Genomic DNA, 7,425 nt, shown 5'->3' on the forward strand with positions numbered 1-7,425 from the left:
GTAAAGGTGAGTCCCAATAATGCTTGCGAAAGGGGTATAAGCCAACGTTATTAGGAAAAGTGAGTCCCAATAACGTTAGCAAAGATTTAGAAGGCAACGTTAGTGGTCACGTTAGTGCCACTAACGTTGGAGTTAACGTGAGGTATTTGAGGGTTGAACGTCAGTGGAAAAAGTGATTGCCACTAACGTTCTCAAACCCACAATGTCACTTAACGTTAATCTCACTAACGCCCATGCCTAATTCATACTTCTCTGCAAGCTAGACCCACTAAAGATTAGAACTGCTTCAACTCAAGATCCAGATCCCACATCCAAGACTTGAAAAACTCACTAGAAGATCAAGAAGAGTAGCATATATAGGAGTAGTTTTGAACTATATAGAAGCTTGGCACTTGGGAGAACTACCTCTGTATATTTACTTTTCTGCACTTTTAGCATGGATTCTTCTTTTCTGCCATTTTTGATTTCTAGAGCTATGAACAACTAAACCCCTTTCATTGGGTTAGGGAGCTCTGTTGTAATTTGATGGATCAATTATAGGTTTCATTCTTCTTCTTCTTTTTTTTCTCTTGATCTTACTAGAAAGCTTTCGATCTTCATCTAATTGGATTGTTATCTTGGGAAAGAAACTCTCCATAATTGGATTTCCTCTGAGCCTTAGAAAAGGGATGAGGAGATCATGATAGAAATGCTTTCTCATGTTGGACCAAATTGGGGTTTGGGCGGATATAGTGACATATAATCCTCCCAACACTTTGATTTGGAAATACATGTGGTATAATCAGTGACCACACTTCATCTCTTCCCATGAGTAATTAAATCAAGAAATTGGGCAATTGTTCAAGCTTAGAGAGATTAGATTGCCAAGGAATTGGGATCCAATCACTTAAGATTGCCAAGGAGATCAATGAATGCATTGATTGAGGAAGAGATGAGAATAAACTTGATCTGGAGAATGAAACATCTCCTGAACCCAATGATTTCCCCATTTCTGATCTTACCCATTCTCTTTACTTTTTGTCATTTATTTTCATGCTCATTGCCCCAAATCCCCATTTAAGATTCTGCACTTTATTTTCTGTTATTTACTTTCCTGCCATTTAATTTTTTGCAATTTTCAACTACATCCTGTTCAGCTCAACTAGCATAATCTTCCAATTAAAATTGCTTGACCAATCAATCTTTGTGGGATTCAACCTCACTCTATTGTGAGTTTTTACTTGACAACAATTCGGTATACTTGCCGAAGGGAAATTTGTTGATAGAGAAGTTTTCATGCATCAAGTTTATGGCGCCATTGCCGGGGATTGATTTTGAATCAACAATGATTAAGTTGGAAGTTCACTAGATTGAGCATTTTTCTTTTTCTTTATTTGTTTATTTGATTCGGTCAATTTCCTTCAGTTTGTTCAGTTTCTTCCTCATCCTCTCTACCCTCTCTGTTTTCTTTCGTTCTTTGTTAATTACAATTCTGCTCACTAACCCACTAACTGTTTGATAATTTGCATCACTCACACTAACAATTACTCTAACAAGAATAATCTCTTCATTTTATCTCTTGCTGTGAGTTTTGTCTGTTGTATGACAGGAAGAAGAGAGGGATCTTCAACTTCCTTCGATTCAGAACCTGAAAGGACCCTTTGGAGACTAAGGAGGGAAGCAAGAGGGAAAGGAATTGTTGGTGCTGAGGAAGAGGAAGAGTACTTTGAACCCAACTTGGAAGAGAATTTGGAAAACAATCATGAAGAAGAAGCTCACAACCATGCTAGAGAAGGCCCTACAAACCGTGCTGGGCAAGAAAGGAGAGTTCTAGGCTCCTACATTAATCCTAATCCAGGAAACTGTGGAAGTAGCATCCAGAAGCCCACCATACATGCCAACAACTTTGAACTAAAACCCAACTCATCACCCTTGTTCCGAACAATTGTTCATTTGGAGGAAGTGCTCAAGAAGGCCCCAATCAACACCTAACCACCTTCCTGAGAATTTGTGACACTGTGAAGTCTAATGGAGTCCACCCGGATGTCTATAGGCTGCTCTTATTCCTTTTTTCACTCAGGGACAAGGCATCCAAATGGCTTGAATCCTTCCCAAAGGAGAGCTTAACAAATTGGGAAGATGTGGTGGACAATTTTTTGGCAAGATTCTACCCTCCTCAATGAATCAACAGGCTGAGAGCTGAGGTGCAGACTTTCAGGCAACAAGATGGTGAGACTCTCTATGAAGCATGGGAGAGATTCAAGGACTTAACAAGAAGATGCCCACCAGATATGTTCAATGAGTGGGTTCAACTTCACATTTTCTATAAAGATCTTTCCTATGAGTCAAAGAAGGCCGTAGATCATTCATCAGGAGGCTCTCTAAACAAGAAGAGAACCATTGAAGAAGCCATAGATGTCATTGAAACAGTTGCTGAGAATGACTACTTCTATGCCTCCGAAAGAAGTAACACTAGAGGAGTAATGGAGCTGAACCACATGGATGCATTGCTAGCTCAAAATAAGATGATCACCAAGCAGCTAGCAGATCTTACTAAAGAGGTGGAGGAAAACCAAGTTGCAGAAGCCATCACTTCATCACCAGTTTAAGAAGGAGTGAATATAGGAGAAGAAGGTGACTGGGAGCAAGCCAACTATGTTGGAAACTCACCTAGACAAATCCATGATCCATACTCCAAAACTTACAACTCTGGATGGAGAAATCACCCCAACTTTGGGTGGGAAAATCAACAAGACCAAGGTCAAGATCAGAGACGCCACAACCTCAATTCCAACAACAATGCAACTCATCAACACACCTCACAAAGATCCTATCAACACCCACCTAACCAACCTTCTCAACCACCTAATCTCAACCCACCATCTCTAACAGATGATAGGCTCTCAAAGATTGAGGCTCTACTTGAAAATTTATGTAGAGAAGTCCAAGACAACAAGGTGTTTAAGGAAGAAGTGCGAGCCTATATCAAAAACCAAGGAGAAAACATCAAGAGATTGGAGTTCCAAGTAGGGTATCTATCTCAACAAATTCCCAAACTCATTGATGGATTTCCCAGTGACACAGAGAAGAATCCAAGGGGAGAAACAAAGAAAGTAAGGTGGGAGGAATGTAAGATGATAACCACAAGTGATGAGAGGAGTATGAATGGAGTAGAACACCTCCAGGATGATCAAAAGGAAAACCAGGAAGAAATAAGCCACGCACTTCAACCCATACTCAAGGAAGAGCTGAAGAAGAAGGAGGTATTGAACCCATATGCACCTTTTCCCCAAAGGCTTAAAGGTGGTGTAGCAGGGAGAATGTATTCAAGGTTCCTCGATATGTTTGCATCTCTTGATGTAAATATACCATTCATTAAGGCCCTCCAGCAAATGCCTTTCTACATCAAGTATATAAAGGAGCTACTAACCAGAAAAAGTCCATTGAAGGGTGGACAGACAATAAAGATGAACAGGGATTGCAGTGCTCTCATTCAACCAGGGCCACCCACAAAGAAGAAGGATCCAGGAAGTTTCCACATTCCTTGTGCTATAGGCAAAACAAAGATTGACAAAGGGCTTTGTGACTTAGGAGCAAGCATCAACTTAATGCCCCTCTCCCTCATGAAGAAGCTCCAAATCAATGAACTAACTCCTACTGATGTAATTATCAGATTGGCTGACAAAACTCAAAAATAGGCAATAGGAGTAGTTGAAAATGTGCTGGTGAAGGTTCTACTATCTTTCCATAGACTTTGTTGTCCTGGAAATGGATGAGAATCCTATTTACCCCATCATTCTGGAAAAGCCATTCCTAGCCACAGCTAGAGCACTCATAGATATAGAGCGAGGAGAGTTAGTGATGAGAATACATGACGAGCAGCTCACTTTCAATGTTTCCAATCTCTCACAAGAAGCAGATCATGATGACAATGAGCTGATGGAGGAGCCAAATAAGGAAGCACAAGCACCACACATAAGGACTCCTATGGTCAACAACCAATGTAATCAGAAGGAGAAACAGCCAAGTGTAATCCAAAAGGAACCAGACCCACCAGAATCACATGAAATAGACAACAAAACCATCCTCAGAAAGGAAACCACAAAGAACAAGTTGGCATCAACGGACACAAGAAAAAAAGTCCCAAGGGGATGGAAAAAGAAGAAAATTCCTACAGAAGATTTCTCGCCAGGAGATGAAGTGATTTCTACATACTTCCCATCTATACCACCTCACCTCCCCACCATTCCATCTCAACTACCTCCAGTGTACCCCATCAACAAAATCTTGTCCTTAGAGCATATGGAGCTTATCAACAAAGCCAATGGATATAGGTTCACTGCAAGGGGAGAAGACTTCAAGCACTATCAACCACCTTGACAAGGACCAAATATCAAGCTAATGATGCTAAAGAAGCGCTCCATGGGAGGCAACCCATGTTCTATACCCTCTGTCTTAAATCTCTAATAATAGTAATAAGGCGAATTTCATGTATTTTTAAATCAATTTTGACAACTAATATAAGACCCCTTTACATGCAGCGTATAGTACATGATAAGTTTGGTGTTCAAAGCACACCAAGTGGGGTTTGAACACACATTATGAGGAAAAATTCATTCCCCAAACTTGTTGCACCATGTGATCACAAACAAGTTTGGTTTACCAACGTTGCATGCATGGGAAGCTTAATGGTTGATTGATTTGCATTCATGGAAAGCATTTAGTAATTTAAAAACAAAAGAAAAAGAAATTTTTTTAGCTAGTTCACACTTTAAAGTTTTCCACCAAAAATTTCAAATAACTGATTGCACTTTCTCTTCGTGTATAGGGAATCAAAAAGGACATTGATGGTACTTGATAGGACAATTGAGGAAGGGAGATTCGGCCACTATACCAAGGGAATCTCACACTTGTCTTCATGGGGAATGTCCTTGGAAGTGTTGCTATGCAACATTGGGAGTGGATAGTTTTGGAAACCGAAGCAATCAGTTCATAAATATGATGATCCTTGTGCTCACCTTGTACCAAACCCCAACCGTCCACTATCAAAGCCATGCCATTGATCTACACCATTCAACTATCACCACCGGCCTATATAAGGAACCCTCACCACTCTAGCCCTTCTCAAATATTCATCCAACTCACCTCTCTTCCTTCTCCCAAAACACATTCCTCTAAGACACATTCTGCCTCAAACCAGTTGAACTCTATCTTCAAACTCATAGCCTTCACCATCTTCACAAACCAATTCTCACTTATGGCATCATCAAGCTCCAAGAGGCAAAAGGGGAAGGAACCAATGGAGAGCATTCCCTTCGATGGAAGGAGATTCAAAATGGCCTTCCATGAGCTCGAGTTTGAACGAATAAAGAACAAAAAGATACTGCCTGAGTTGACATTCCAGTTCAACGAAGATGAATGTCCACAAATTCGAGAGAAGATTGAGCAAAGAGGTTGGCAAAAGCTCACCAATCCGGAAACAAGGATTAATGCAACCCTCATCAAGGAATTCTATGCAAATGTGGTTAGAGAAGACAAGACTATGACCCCCACCTTCAAGAGCTACGTAAGAGGAACAGAGGTGGATTTCAGCCCCAATGCCATAACAAGGGTTCTCCAGCTGAAATCACCACGTTTTGTTGAGCTCGGTTATCAAGAAAGAATAAATAATGGCCCCAACAATGATGAACTGGAAGAAATTGTGGGCGATATATGTCTTTTGAGATCTGACTGGGAAAGGTATTCGGATAAGAGGCCCCGGTTCATCAGAAGAGGAGACCTCACCCCGGAAGCCAAGGGATGGTTTGAGCTTGTGAAACGATCTAACCTCCCAGCTACAAACAATTCTGAGGTCAACATCGCTAGAGCTACTATGGTACATTGCTTAATAAAGGGTGGAGGCATCAATGTGCACGAAATCATAGCTGAGGGAATTCAAGAGTCAGCAGAGAAAAGTGATTCGGGTGCTAGACTTTGGTACCCCAGCACCATCTTTAGATTATGCATGAAAGCCAAGGTAGTCTTCGAGGACAGTAATCCAGTTTGGGTAAGTCTTGGGAGGTCACTTACATTTCAACGCATAATGCATGTAACACCAGCTCAACAGCAGAAAAGACCCCATCTAAGGAAGAGGACATCAGAAGAAGAACCAGAAGAAGAACCTTTCCAAGAAGAACCCCAACCAACAGAATATCATCAAGAAGGGTATTATGACCCAACCAACATAAATGCGGGCCACATTCGAGGAGCCATTGACGATTTATCAAGAATATACATGGAAGGACAAAAACAACAGTTGCAATTTCAATCTCAGAGAATAGATCGTCAAGAGGAAATGCTATCAAATTGGATGAATCAACAAGGGGAGTGGCAGAAACAGCTAATGGAGCAACAACAAGAGCACTACTCTCAACACACTCAAGCCATCAATAAAGTGTCTGAAAGGCAAGAAAAACCAAGATAAACGCCTCCAGGAACTCAACCAACGCCAGATGGCTCAAATGAAAGCATTCAACGAATTCAGTGTGCTCAATGAAGGAAGGCAACTGCATCGAGAAGAATTCAGCATAAACACTCAGGCAAAGTTAAACTATATGACTGGGCATATGCATAACTTGCACCCTGCCATCCCAAGTTATGAGGCAGTTCGCAAGGACTTAACAGAGCAAGAAGAAGGAAAAGGTGAAACAGCAAAAGGAAGTGTTAAAGAAGAAGATGAAGGATGCTGGTTTCTGGAAAAAGCTGATAGGGAAGTGCAAAGGGAATGGAGATTCAAGCAATCAAGGAGGATCCCAAGACAAAGGAACATGATCATTTAAGGTGGTGGAGTTCCTTCTTAGTTCTATCTAATTCATAGCTTTACATAAGGAAAATCATGTATGAAATAGAACATGCTTCCATGGTAGCTTAGGATTCTCAATTCTGCATTTAAGTTTTTCATTGCTTAGGTCTATGTTTATTGAGCTTAATGTCCCTAGTACACTTTTATCTTTCTTACTTGTATGCTTGTCCTTTAAGTTAATCAAAAAGAAAATGTTATGAAAAGAACAAGAGTGGAGTTATTTTGTGAAGTGAATTCTAAATATTTGTGGTAGGATGATTAGTAAGCTAAGTTGGTTCACCAAACAAGGAAAGAAAGCAACTATCTATCCTAAGTCCTATGTTTGAAACACATCCCTTGAGACTAACTAAACAATAAGATCCCAATAAGAAAAGAGAAAGAGCAATAAAAGTGAAAAAGAAAGAAACACAATAAGAAACAATACTAGGCACCAAGGGTTTCAAAATTGAGGAATGTGTCTGTGGTGTTTATGTGCAAGGGATATACTTGGATGAATAAGCTCTTAGGGGTGCCTTATCACTTGGTAACTTGGATTAATTAATCCGGGATTATCAGCTGAAAGTCCACTATCAAGAGTAACCTTTGCTACAGAGCACTTAGTAGCC

General features: G+C 40.5%; 1 non-coding gene across 1 annotated transcript; it reads right to left on the minus strand.

The window, feature by feature from the left end:
• Positions 1-2,168: 2,168 nt before the first annotated feature.
• Positions 2,169-2,275, minus strand: LOC127746035 (small nucleolar RNA R71). Its single transcript, XR_008007656.1, has one exon. It is a non-coding gene; the product is annotated as a small nucleolar RNA R71 (small nucleolar RNA).
• Between the last annotated feature and the right edge of the window lie 5,150 nt (positions 2,276-7,425).

This window comes from Arachis duranensis, chromosome 3 (genome assembly GCF_000817695.3).
Source record: "Arachis duranensis cultivar V14167 chromosome 3, aradu.V14167.gnm2.J7QH, whole genome shotgun sequence".
NCBI classification, from domain to species: Eukaryota; Viridiplantae; Streptophyta; class Magnoliopsida; order Fabales; family Fabaceae; genus Arachis; species Arachis duranensis.